The following is a 14233-nucleotide window of genomic DNA, read 5'->3' on the forward strand; positions in this document are numbered from 1 at the left end:
TACTTCCCTGTCCTGAGTCAGCAAAATTGAACTATCAGGAATTCATGAAAAACAGTTTTTAAAAGTAGCCATAGGATGTATTTTAAAGTTTTCCCCCACGATAGGCTTTGAAGTTTTATCCCTTATTGTTCTCCAAATATGGCAATGTTCTCATCTCTGGGTGGACTGTAGTCCCCCATTTCTGTTGAGCTTGCTGATATACTTAACTATCAGAAATAAAAATACACAGTGGAATCTCAGTATAACCCACAATCCTCTCTGTCCTTTGCCTTACACTCCCAGCAGTGAAATGGCCATCACAGTTTTTATTTTATTTTCTGTGATACATAAAAACATACAAAATGTTTCTAATTCTAATGAGGTGGTGCTTCACAGAGTGTGCACAGGGTCCGATACAAATGGCTGTCATTAAGGCTTTTAGCACACATTGCCTATGTCCTTGTAGAGAGTTTGTGCTCACTCCTATTCAGGGCTAGGCCTGAATTTTTCTTCCAGCCTCAGACGCTGTGCTTTTTAACTTGCGAGTCTGACAGGGAACATGCCGTCTTGCTTCAACTTGAGGCTGCACTTCTTGTTAGCTATGAAAGCCCTGCTTGTATGGTGAGTGGGTAGGTAGGGTGCACCTAAGGGCACTTCCTTTACCTTTGCTGGATCCAGATAGAGAAAAGGAATTGGAAAACCAAAGCCTGAAAAATGGGTGTAGCCTGGGCTCCCGCACAGCCTGGCTCGCCCAGAACTTAAACTCCATAAGGGAAGGCAGTGGAGGATCATGGCTTGCAGGTAAATGAGTGTTGTTATATATTCATCAAAATGTTATGGAATGTCACCATGCGGTAGGCCTTATGCAGGTTCATGGGAACACTGAAATATAAGACGTATGCCCCTGTTGCAGGACGTTTGACAGGTAATTGGAAAAGAGCAATGATGATAGAGAAATGATTTTATGATCCTAAAGATCACACACAGGAAGAGAGCGCGTCTGCTCAGGAGATAACCTTGGGTAAGGAAAACAGTCACCTTTTGGGCCTTGGAGCACTTGCTTAGGACTGTTTTGATGTTCTCCTGGGGTATTTGTGAAATGTTGGAGTAGTTGGTGGCACTGTTTGGAGAGGTGTGGGAGGTGCGGCCTTGCTGGAGGAAGTATGTCACTGGGGGCTGGCCCTGGTGGCTCTTGTCTGGTTGGCTCTCTCTGCTGTCTGTGTGTGGAGGGAATTATAGTCTCTCAGCTTCCTGCTCCTGTGCCTGTTACCACGCCTTGTTGCCTCCGTGACTCTTATCCCCCTCCAAACAGAATCAAAGCAAACTTTCTCTTCCACACTTGCTTTTGGCACAACAATGACAGTAACTGTCATAGTTACTGGTACATGTTTGCTTTGTCTGTGGATGTGACATATCGTTGATTTCCTCCTTATTAATAAAAAGGGAATAGGGAAAATGTTTCTAATGCTAACCAAATAAACTATAATGTTTTCCATTTTGTTTTTATGTTTTATGTTAACTAGGACATTGCTTTTCAACATAGGACTTGCTTGCTGAATCCACCTTCCTGTGTGGACTTTTATTGCTTCTGTATTGTTTTATGCAACTGAATCTTCTGCTCGCCCCTTTATTTTCTTCTCTGACTCCATCTTTGCCCTTCCTCCCCGGACATGGCAGCTGTATAAGGTGCATTTTTGGAGGCATTTGCTAGCATCTGACTTGAGGTACTTTTTCTCCCTGTTTATAGTCGAAACTGACTCAGAGATTCCTCGTTTACATGGGTTCTGGTATTCAGGTTAGACTAAGTCTGTGTCATCTGGCGAGGCTCTGTCTCACTCTTTCCATCCTCTAGATAGTTTGAATTGTAGATTCCCCTTGATTCATGTCCTGATAAACCCATCTTAAGGCGCCTTTAAACACAAAGCCTGCCAAGTATTAGCTAAGCAACATAGAGCTCTGTAACCACTGTCACTCTCCAGCACTGAACTAGAAAGATCAAGCTGAGCCCTGCTGGCCAGGGACAGGGATGCAAATTCAAAATCAAAATGCAGTTTACTTCTGAAGCGCGTAGTTTTGCCATATCATGGGCAAGCAACCGTAACTTGAGCATCCCAAGTTGGGAGCCATCAGCATTCACAGGTCACTGTCCTTGGGAGGCGGGGGTGGGGAGGGTGAAGATGAAGGGGGCTTCGCTCTCATCTTTTGTTCTTTAGAAATGGTGTTTGCACACTTAACTACACCTTCTCTGGAGTCCAGAACATCCTCTTCCTTAGTGGTCCTTGACTCTCGCTATTTCTGAGCATCCTTGTTAGTGAAACGATGCTGCAAGGACAGGTTTTCTGTCTTTTAGTAGCACAGCAAAACTGTGCAGTTCGGCTTAGCCATTTTCTACCTCTAACAAGACCAAAGCCTATCTCCGAATTCGCCAGGCAGTGTCCTTGGTAGCATTGAGCTATGACACACTTGTGTCCTCTTTCCAGTCAGAATAACAGTAAGTGTGCTTCACGCTGCACTCCCACATCCTTGTAAACCCTGTGACTCCGTGATTGCCTCTCAGTTCTTGTGCCAAACACCAAAAAAGAGGTAATCATTTTTTTTAAATAAATGAGGTAATAATTTTTTAAAATAAATGAACTAAGTGTTCTGATCTACTGGCCACAAGCAGTTCTTTCATGTCTAATAAGCTGCTCGTACCGGTCAGTGTCTGAGCAGGGGCCACCATCTCCACCCCACTGCCTTCTCAGGTCTGGTCTGCCATGCTGTCCCCTTAGAAGCCGAGGACTGACTTCCAGCTGTTCCTGGTGTAACATGCAGTCTTCACTGCTTTTGTCCAGATTCTCGTGTGACATTTCCACTGCTTGGCCACCAAGACCTGTGCTCTCTATGCAGAAATCTGTGGGCACAGTTTGAGCTTTTTGTTGTGGTTTGAGAAAAAGCTTGGACGGAGATGGACTTGTCTATCTCCGAACATGCAGTGATAGCTGCTTGGCCCTGGAGAGGGTCTTTCAGCTACATCACAGAATGATGAATCCCAGGATAGTGTGTGTGGGAAAGATCACATGGAGAGACAGGGAGCTGGAGGTTCCAGGGAGACACCAGGCTTCTTTGAAGCAAAACATTCCAGAAACTAGCCAGTCTCCTGAGCACATTTATCCTAAGGAAGGGCAGTGGCCCTAGTGACCTAGCCACCTTCCCTCAGGCCTCGGCTCTTAAAGGTACCACCTCCTCAATACTACCACACTGAACACTAAACTTCCAGCCTGTGAATATTGGGACACACATCACTTAAAAACCTGTCTTACAGTTCATACCCACAGTCTTCACTTAACAGGAGAGGCTACTTACTGTGAAGGGTCACAGGCAGGAAAGCCTGGTTTCCAGGAAGCTGGGTTCACACAGAAATAGCATACTCAAGGAAGTAGAGCCTAGCTAGCATTAGGCAAGTCCTGACTCTCTCCTACCGCAGTGTTCCTAAAACAGGGTTTAGAAGGCTAGCTAGACCGTGTTCGCTTGAAGACTGAGTTTAGCTGTCCACTTTGCATGGTGTATGCAAAGTAAATAGCAAGTTTTGCATCGGTTATTTAATATGGTAGGGAAAACATTTTGGCCTATATCTTCCTTTTTAAACATCAAATGGCTTTTGAATTGGCTGTTGGTGAGAATAACTTCTTGATTGGTGACTATGTTATCTTTTCAACTAAAGCACAAACAGAAAGCCCAGAGAATGGGTTATGTAAGTTTGCAAAGTGTTCCCTGTGGTTGTGGGTTTGGTCTTCTGTGCGGATTGCTTCCTGCTGGAAATGTGTTCTACGAGTCTGAATGCAGAACACTGACTTAATTTCTCATCTGTGGAACAGTTCGGCAAGTTCCTGTGTGCTGCTGTTGCTGATGAAGAGTGCTGTCAGATTTTATCATTCGGGCATGCTGCCAGGCAATGCTTCGGCTCTCCTGCAGCAGCCTGTGAAGACACTGCCAAGCAGCCCCTTGAAAGTCTGTGAAAAGCAGGTGGGTGTGGACACACGCCTGAAATCCTAGCACTTGGGTGGCAGAGAAAGCAGGATCCGAGCCCAGGCTACCAGGGGAGACCCTGTTCGAACAAGCAACAAAATCCTGTAAAACAGAAAACCTAAAGATCCTGACATTCAGAGAAGATCTCTGACAGTACAGGGAGGCTGGCCCAGCACTGAGCAGCTCTAAGCATGAGTCCAGATGCTGAGCTCAGTAGCTGTCCCAGCCCTGGCAACTCCTCTCCCGCCCACCCAGGCTCTGGCAAACACTTCCCAATTATTAAATAACTTGTTTCTAATTTACAGCATTTATAGTTGTTTTAAAAAATCCGCAGAAGGGCTGGCGAGATGGCTCATCAGGTAAGAGTACTGACTGCTCTTCCAAAGGTCCTGAGTTCAAATCCCAGCAACTACATGGTGGCTCACAACCACCTGTAATGAGATCTGATTCTCAATTCTGGTGTCTGAAGTCAGCTACAGTGTACTTATGTATAATAATAAATAAATCTTTAGGCCGGAGCGAACAGGGACTGAGTGAGTGGAGTTAACCGAAGTGAGCGGGGCCGACTGGAGCAAGCAGAGGTCCTAAAATTCAATTCCCAACAACCACATGAAGGCTCACAACCATCTGTACAGCTACAGTGTACTCACATACATAAAAAAAAACAGATAAATATTTTTTTTAAAATATGCAGAAGATGGACAGCTCTTGGCAGACATGAATTAATTTTTGATGTGTACAGGAATTAAAGAACGTGGGGTGGTTGACTTTTGTTTTTCTTGTGTGTATAGCTTTTGTTTTGTTTTGTTTTGTTTTGTTTTGTTTTGTTTTGTTTTGTTTGAGACTGGGTCTCACGATATAGCCCAGGCTAGCAGAAACTCAAAATCCTCCTGCTTCAGCCTCCTGAGTACTAGGTACAGGCACATGCCTCCATACCTCTGGAACAACAGCAACAAGTGTCTGAGCAAACACCGGTACTCAATTCACTAAAGCTTTGCCTCATCAAGAACACAAGACAGATGGGACGTGGGTTTTCACTGGTGGTTCTTCAGCTTGTCCCAGCCTTCAGTCTCCTGAAGTTACATCGAAGCTTGTGGGGCCTCTGCTCCTGGTTATGTGGAGTGAGTCCTGAGAATTGGTGTTTCCTTGTTGATGGTGGTGTGTCAGGTTCTAGGACCACTGAGAACTTCTGTGAAGAGGCTGGGAGCACAAGAGAGCTTGAACACCTGGCACAATGCCAGCACCTAGCACACAAAGAGCAACTTGTATTAGGTACTTAACTATAACTACTCCTCAGGTTACTCCTCCTCCCGTGTACAGAGGAACCGGTTCCATAGACAGGCACCAGCTTTAGGGACAGCCCGTGCTCCAGTTGTTGGGAGACCTGCATGAAGACTGAGTTGCACATCTGCTACATGTGTGCCTTGGGACCTCAGTCCAGCCAGTGCATGCTCTTCGATTAGTGGCTCGGTTTCTGAGAGCCCTCGGTATCCAGGTTAGTTGACTCTGTTAGTCTTCCTATGATGTTCCTATCCCCTTCAGGTCCTCAATCCTTCCCCTAACTCTTTCATCAAAGTCTCCAAGAGCTCCATCCAGAGTTTGGCTGTGGGTCTCTGCATCGGTTAGTCAGATGCAGGGCAGAGCCTCTCAGAGGACAGTTATGCTAGGCTCCTGCCCATAAGCATAACAGAGTAGCATTAATAATGTCAGGAACTGGTGCCTGCCCATGGGATGGGTTTCATCGGGCTGGTTTTGGGTTGGCCATTTTCTCAGTCTTTGCTCCATCTTTGTCCCTGCAAAGACAAAGGGCAAATTGGGGCTGGGAGGCAGGGGGTGGGGGAAATCACAAATGATTATAAAATTAGGATTTAGAATAATGAGGAGGAGGAGGAAGAGAAGAAGAAGAGGAAGAAGAGGAAGAAGAAGAAGAAGAAGAAGAAGAAGAAGAAGAAGAAGAAGAAGAAGAAGAAGAAGAAGAAGAAGAAGAAGAAGAAGAAGAAGGACGATGACAACAACAACTTTACAAGGACCACCTCCTCTAAGTCACACAGCACTTACCAAACAGATGCTTGGTTCCATTCTACAGTAAGAGAGAAGGAGCTTCAGCAAGTGTACAGTAAGCAATGGCATAGACTTTGAGGATTAGATTGAATATTAGATAAATAGACAGACAGATAGACAGACAGACAGACAGACAGACAGACAGACAGACAGATAGATAGATAGATAGATAGATAGATAGACAGATAGATAACTAGGCAGGCAGGCAAGCAGGCAGACTGACTCTTAGACAATGTTTTCTTTTACTTATTATTTTAAAGTTCTTACCAAATTCTTGCCAAGGATATACTTGGGAATTTTTTTTTTTTTAAACAAAGAGGATGAATGCTTTATTTGTTTCTCATGTTGCAAAGTCGTTGCTTCACGGTGGGAAAACAACAGCCAACACAGCACATGGTGAAACAAAGACAGTACTCTCCTTCCTCTGACACTGTACAACACTTCCCTGCATTCCTAGGCATTTCCAATGAGAAGATACTAAGTCTCTGAGCCAAATCCAGTGGTGGATATGGGCACGTTACAAAACTATGTAAGATACGCTACTGTTATCTTGACTTATGAAAGTCTTATAACCGGTAGGTAGGGTTGAGACCATGTAGCTGTGGCTGGTCTAGAACTTGTTGTGTAGCCTGACCTTGAACTAACATCTGCCTGTTGAGTGCTGGGATTAGAAGGTGATCTGTCACCAAATCCAGCCTCATAACCACTTTTCACCTCAGATGATCTTATGAATTCTAAACACCAGGGCTTAACCCCTAGTCTAAATACTTAGTATGGCAATTATCAAAAATCTGTACATGGTGTTTATCTGAATCCTTTAGGAAGTTGGGGGTGGGTCTTAAGTAGCACAGTCAAGAACAGTTTCTTTCCATCAGTATTGCTAAAAGGTATTTCAAGTCCTCTACTCTCCACTAGTTTAAGGCAAGCATGCTCGAACAGGTCACATCCAGTTTTATCTGGAAGTGGAGGGGTGTCATGGTCACCCCTCAGTGGACTTCATGTACTCCTCATATGTTTCTTCACTCATGAATTCATCCAGCTCTGAAGGGTTGGTTGCTCAGTGTCATCCTGGTCAGCCAACCATCTTCATAACAGGATTTGTTGACGAGCCCTGGGTTTTCGGCAAGTGCTTCATTGACTTCAGTTACCTCTCCTGACGGAGAGGCGAGGAGAGCTCACTGGCAGCCTTCATGCTTTCCAAAGCGCCAAACTCCTCTTGGTTTTTTGTTTTTTTTTTCAATTTTGTCCCAACTCCAGGCAGACGACAGTAAACAACATCTCCCAAAGCTTCCTGTGCAAAATCACCGATTCCCACCATTCCAGTACCTTCCTCTGTTGTTATCCATTCATGTTTCTCTGTCATTTTACGCACCAACAGCAAAACAGATCCGGTGCCCAGTGAGCGGCACTCAGTGCCCAGGGTCGCAGCGAGCAGAAGGCCAGGGTGGTGCACAGGCTGTAGGCCACACAACCTGTAAGCTCCTCGTAGCAACATGATCAGAGGGTCCGGAGGGTAACTGCTCTTCACCTCTGCCATTGGGCCAGCTGGGAATATTTTTGAAAAAGGAAATGTTTATAAAAATCTAAGAGATGTCTTCAAATATATAGATGATATAGATATAGATATAGATATAGATATAGATATAGATATAGATATAGATATAGATATAGATATAGATATAGATATAGATATCTCCTAAGGTGTCTCTGTAAATAAAATACTGAATATTTTGTTTGTTTCCTAAGTAGCTGCAGGACATTAGGTCTGCAGAGCCTAGCATCTAGCAATCCCTTTCAAGTGATGTTTATCTAGGGCTTTAAAGAAGCCTTTGTCCCCAGTCCGAGGTAGCTTCTGCATAGTGTCAGCCACTGTCACTCCAAAAGGATCCTCACAAGTGGCCAGTGGCTCCCTCAGAAAACCCAGGGGCTCTCCAGGTTTCCCTAACTGGCTTTTCTAATTTAGCTAAGGCTTTTGGACACGACCCTAAGCTACTGGTGGGACACATCCTCTCTGCAGTCTTCACTTTCAACAGTTGTTCTGAAAGCTACAGAGATGCCTAAGGCTGAGTGGGAGGCCAAGAAGGGGACTTCACACAAACTGCCTGCAGTTCCCTCAAGGGACAGCAGCCTGGTGACAGCTGGGGAGCTGCACCCACAGACCTTCTTAGTAGTGATTCCATCTGCCTCTTAATCAGAATCCAAAAGCCCTGGCTTTCTTCACATAGCTATGAGTATCAGTTGTCTCCCAGACAGTGTAACAACAAGAAACCTTTGCCAAATTGGGGGCGGGGGGGGGTGATTTGTTTATTTCAGCTATCTAGAGGCAAATGGATGGGCTCACACCCTGCTGTGATGGGTGCCTGGCATTTGGGTCGGCTGGGCTTCCTGCTTCCCCTGGGCTCTGGGAGTTCACTTTCCTCCAGCGCTTAGTTTCCCATTAATGATTGCTGGGGAACTGGAGTGAGGCTGAGAGAACTTCAAATGCTCCTTGCCTCTGTGAATGAGCAGTTCTATGAGAGTTGTCTAGACTACGACTGGCTACTGGCTCTCTCTGTCACTGTTTTTCTTGGAGGAAGATTTATGTCTCTCATTGTCTTTTCTTCACCTCTGTCCCTAATGTACCAACAGCAACCACAGGGCAAACAGCTTTCCCCACATTTTCCACGGGAGAGGCTTTGTGGGCGGACTGCTGAGATTCAGATTCTAGCTCGGCCAGTCACTAGCTGTGTGACTTCCGGCAAGTTTCTCTATCACGCCAGCTTGCTCACCTGTAAAACGTCTATGATAATAATACCCAGTCCCTGGAGTCCCATGGAGATTAAACGAGATTAAATGTTAAGGGACCAGTGAGGTGGCTCAGCATCTGCCACTCTGGCCAGACAGCCAAAGTTTGATCACATAAAGGTGGAAGGAGATAACTCACACACCTGGGCTCCTGTGCCCCTCTCTCTTTGTGCACACATGCACAAATAATAATAATTATTAAATTTCAAAACAGAAACAAGATTAAACATTAACACTTGCAAATGCTAACAGAGACTGGGCACACAGTACGTGTAGTCAGTCTTCCACATCCAGAGACTACAACCAACGACAGGAGGAAATGTATATCTTTTTAAACTGTGTATTTGCTTGGTGTTGAGTAAATAGTTCCTTCAGTTAAGTGCTTTCTATGTAAGCGTGAGAACCTGGATTAAATTCCCTGTGCACACTTAAAACAACAGGCAAGGTGGCACATGTTTGTAATCCCAGCAGTAGGGTATCAAAGATGGTAGGTTCCTAGGGCTCACAGATCACCCAGCCTAGCCTAATTGGCAAGCCCTGGGTCCCAGGGAGAGACCCTGCCTCAGAGGACAAGGGCTTCTGAGATTGAGTCTTGGCTAACCTCTGACGTCCAAAGACTTGAGAGGACATGTGCAGGATACCTGCGCATACACATGCATTGTTTGTGTGCCCATGTGCCCATGTGCCCGTGTGCCCGTGTGTGTGTGTGTGTGTGTGTGTGTGTGTGTGTGTGTGTGTGTGTGTTTGCTCTCGCGCAAGTGCATGGGTGCTTGCTCTTGTGAGTGTGTGCTTTAAACATATGCAGACTCTGTTGTCATTCCTTAAAGAGAACAGTCTATTTACTTTGTACTATTTACAAGTTAGCTACAGGTGATTTAAGGTATTCAAAAGGAAATGTATAAGCTCTGTGCAAAAACTCCACCACATGACACAAAGGCTCGAGCACCCCGGACTGGGAGGAATCTGCAGGAAGGACGGTTCAACTCTGTAAATGCCATTGTTGTTGCAAATGGTCAACATGGAAACCAAAGTAGCCTTTGAAAAGCTTGCAAACTGTTGAAGCTGGAGGGCATGCTGCCTCAGAGTCCTTGGGAGTTACTAGAAGAGACCAAACAGGTTTGCAGCCTTGGCTTCAGGAAGGTGACTGGAGCCAACATCAGGAGCACTGATTGTGGGAAGTTTCCGGGGCTAGAATTTCTGGGGCAGGAGGAGGCAGGATAACAATGAAGAAGAGGAAGTGGGGCCGCCTTGGCCTTGCTGGCTTTTTTTTTCTCTTTTTTTAATTAAAAAAATAGAAGTCACCAAAGCAACATAGGTCCATTGGGATACACAGGAATGTTTAAAGTAGAAAATAAGTCCTTAAATGTTCCTCCACCACTAAGAAAAAAGGAAGGACCATCCAGAGACTACCCTACCCGGGAATCCATCCCATAATCAGCCACCAAACCCAGATACTATTGTATATGCCAGTAAGAGTTTGCTGAAAGGACCCTGATATAGCTGTCTCGTGTGAGGCTATGCCAGTGCCTGGCAAATACAGAAGTGGATGCTCACAGTCATCTATAGGATGGAACACAGGGCCCCAATGGAGGAGCTAGAGAAAGTACCCAAGGAGCTGAAGGGGTCTGCAACCCTATAGGAGGAACAACAATATGAACTAACCAGTACCCCCAGAGCTCATGTCTCTAGCTGCATATGTAGCAGAAGATGGCCATCATTGGGAAAAGAGGCCCCTTGGTCTTGCAAACTTTATATGCCCCATTTCAGGGGAAAGCCAGGGCCAAGAAGTGGGAGTGGGTGGATAGGGGAGCAGGGCGGGGGGAGGGTATAGGGAACTTTTGGGCTAGCATTTGAAATGTAAATAAAGAAAATATCTAATAAAAATGTTCCTCTACCCAGAGGTACTATTATTATTAATTCCCTAATGTATTTGCTGTTTCAGATACCCTGGGCAAAAGTTGCCTATGGGAAGAGAAGGTTCCAAAACTCCACATATTCCAGGTACAACTCCACAAGACTAGGGTTGGCAATGGGGTGTGTTTCTAGAGCCTGTGCATCCAAACTGACTCCACACAAAGAAGCAACAGGATTCATGAGATGTATGTCCAACAGCCTTTGCCCTCTGGCCTAGCCCAGAATGTTTGGGGTTAGTCTGCTGAGCCCCTAAGAATATATGACTTCAACATGGAAGGCAGCTGTCTGACCTTGTGCAGAGAAAGCAGCCGATGATGGCGCTATGGCTGAAGATTCTATTTTATTTTCAAATGTTGGAGACTAAACCCAGGGCTTCCTATCTGCTGGACTAAGTTGGTGCATCCATCCTAAGACTTCCTTATAGTTGTGAGACGTTGGTTTGGTTTGTCTGTTTGATCTATACAGCCTGCAATGGTTTAGATATAGTCTGAGTATGCTTGAGAAGTTCATTGCTGGGAGCTTGCAGCTTGGTCTCCAGGGTAGAGGTGGTGGGACCTTTAAGAGGTAGAGCTTTAAGAGAAGTGATTATGTCATCAGGGATGCCTCTCTCAGAGAGATTAATATGGCTCCCAAGGGACTGCCATCAGTTCCCTCGGGGGAGGGTTGGGGTGGGGGAGAGGTGGTGTAGAGATCAAGTCTCCCCAAATCTCTCAGGTGTCCTGTCAGGTACACTGTCATCATGGTGCCATCTGTAACATGTGGCACCGTCCATGTTTTCTGAGCCTTAGCAGAAAGGGGGATACATAGAGCCATCACAGTCTTCGATTTTCAGGCTCTAAAATTGTCAACTTAAATAGAACATCTTTCCTTGTAAAGTGTCCAACCTCAGATGTTTTGCTCTAGAAACAGACTAAAAAAGACCACGTTAGAATCTTTCTCCCTTCCCCGCTATGAGATAAGGTGCAGGAAGAGTGGCCATGCTGTTTGCTTGAAAGATGGCTTCCTTGTGTGGCCCAGTCTGGCTGCAAACCCGAGTCTCCCACCTCAGTCTCCAGAGTGCTGAGATTATAGGCTAAGTGCCATGTTCCGTGGTTTGCACATCTCTCTGAAGTCACTGGCTCCCAAGAGCAGGCTGCAGGAACCACCCCAACATGATCGGAAACAACTTAAGACAAGGAAGAGAGGAAACACTGGCCATACCTCCTGTGCGGACGTCAGACATCAGAATGCTGTGCTAGCATCTAGATTTTAGTGAGAAGAGCAGCTCGAAGGTGGGTATGTTCATTAGCTACCAGACATGTTTAAGTAAACAGACGCATTCAACCCCTTCAAAAGTGGAAGCGTGAGGGGCTGCGGAGACAGCTCAGTGGGTAAAACGCCTGCTACAAAAGGCATGAAAACCCGGGTCCAGACAGTCAGCACCCACAGTAATAAAGCACGATGTGGCCGCAGGCCTCTGAGAGCCCTTACTGGGAGTGGATCCGGGACCTCACTGGCCAGCCATTCTAGCAAAAGTAACAAACTCCTGCTTAGAGAGACCCTGACTAACAACTTACATAGTGATAGAGAGAGACACCTGATGTGCACTCCTGGCCTCCACATGTGCACAGACACGTGAGTGTACCTGAGTATACACATGTACACGTGCACACAGACACATACACACACGTGTGCTCACATGTGCTCACACACACATGAGCACACATGCTTGACTAAAGAACCATATGGGCTCTCTTTTCAAGTGACTCCTGTTATGTGGTCTCACTTTTTTTTTTAAAGATTTATTTATTTATTATAATATGTAAGTTCACTGGAGCTGTCTTCAGACACTCCAGAAGAGGGTGTCTGATCTCGTTACGGATGGTTGTGAGCCACCATGTGGTTGCTGGGATTTGAACTCAGGACCTTCGGGAGGGCAGTCAGTGCTCTTAACCGCTGAGCCATCTCTCCAGCCCTGTGGTCTCACTTTTAATGGCTGTGATGAACCAGAGGAGTATAACTAACTACTCCTTTTTTTGGAGGTAGGGGATGTATGTAATCATGCTTGCTTCTCTTTGTTCCTCACAGACTCCCCCAAACATCTGCAGTGGTATCAGACGTCTATAGGGTATTGTCGGGTTTCTGATTGGCAGGAACTGAAGCTTCCTCCTGGGTGACAGGGGTGGAGGTGAGGAACCTCTGAGAACGTGATGGCTGGCAGGGCTCTTTTATTCATTGTCCCTCTTTCCTTTGCTAGTGTCTCCCTTCTCCTCCCTCTTGAATGTGTCCTCTAAGGTTAACTCTAAGTTAAACATGTGCACAGAAGCGGAAACCCAGGTAATCGTTAGAACTGGCACAGGCCAGCTGGATCTGCTTCTTCTGTATTCTTCAGCTCTGGAGCCTATGGGGAGGTTGGTGGCAGTCATTTCCTCTAGCAAAAGTAAAGAAAGAAACCTTTAACAGTAAGAAAGGAAAAGTCTCCCCATTCCAAACGAGGGTTCCATGTGGCATGAGGAGAACACAGGGACCATTGGGAGCCTCTGGGTCCAGCAAGTCCCTGAGAGGCAGGAGTGAGAGGAGACACCTGCCTGCTTCCTAGCAGACACAGGTGAGTGGTGGAGTTAGGGACTGAGTTCCAAAGGTTCTCTCCTGCATAGCCTCTGCCTAGACAGAGGATGCAACTCCCCTCCAGATGGGAGACACACAGACCCTTAGCTTCTTCCCATGTGCTCCAAAACTCACCCATGAGAGACCCGGTGTGCTAAGGAGTAAAGAGAGTTAGGCAGAGTGGTCAGCCTACCTGGTGTAGATTAATAGCCATGGAATTTCTTCCTCATACTTGGCTAACATCTCAAAATTGAGAGATGGGGGGTTTTTTGGAAAGGGGGCGGGAACAAAAAGGAGGCAGGAGTTCATCTGGAATGTAAGCAACAGGGAGGGCAAAAACCATAAGGGAAGTTTACCTAAAGAAAGGAGGGAAGGAGCCAGAAGAAGACCAGTGCAGAGCTGAAAAGGTTGGCATCTCTCTCCAACCCGAGGGTTCTGCGAGCATTATAATGAAATTTAGGTCAGCAAGAGAAAAATGTATACCTTGTTCATTCCGTCTCCCATGGTGTGGGAAACTTCAGAAATGAAGACACAAAGGCCCTGGGGACACTGTTCATTTTTCTGCTTAACTAAGTGAAGACTAGGCAGATTGTGGGGATGTCATTCAACAAAAGGGTGCGAGGTGTGTTGGTAACAGGCTAAGGGCTCCAGCCAGTCCCGTATACTCCTACTCTTGGCTCTGGGTGACAATCCTTCCACTCAGGTTTGAAGCAGGACCTTTTACACTCTAAAGTTGAGTCTGATAATCCATTCTCAGACAAAGCTGGTGGACAGTATCTTCTTAGCAGACTCCAACAGGGTCTGTTGTGGGGGTTGGGAGTTGGGGAATGGGACTGGAGCGATGTTCTTTGGCACTGTGGCTTTGGGAGACTTCATATTCAGCATCCCTCAGTTTAGAACT

At 46.0% G+C, this 14233-nt stretch overlaps 1 pseudogene; it reads right to left on the reverse strand.

Moving 5' to 3' along the window:
- Positions 1-7027: 7027 nt before the first annotated feature.
- LOC110308961 (glycine cleavage system H protein, mitochondrial pseudogene) overlaps positions 7028-14233 on the reverse strand; it is a 30379-nt pseudogene continuing 23173 nt past the window's right edge.

Source organism: Mus caroli, unplaced genomic scaffold, assembly GCF_978045245.1.
Source record: "Mus caroli unplaced genomic scaffold, Mus_caroli_1 scaffold_12, whole genome shotgun sequence".
NCBI classification, from domain to species: Eukaryota; Metazoa; Chordata; class Mammalia; order Rodentia; family Muridae; genus Mus; species Mus caroli.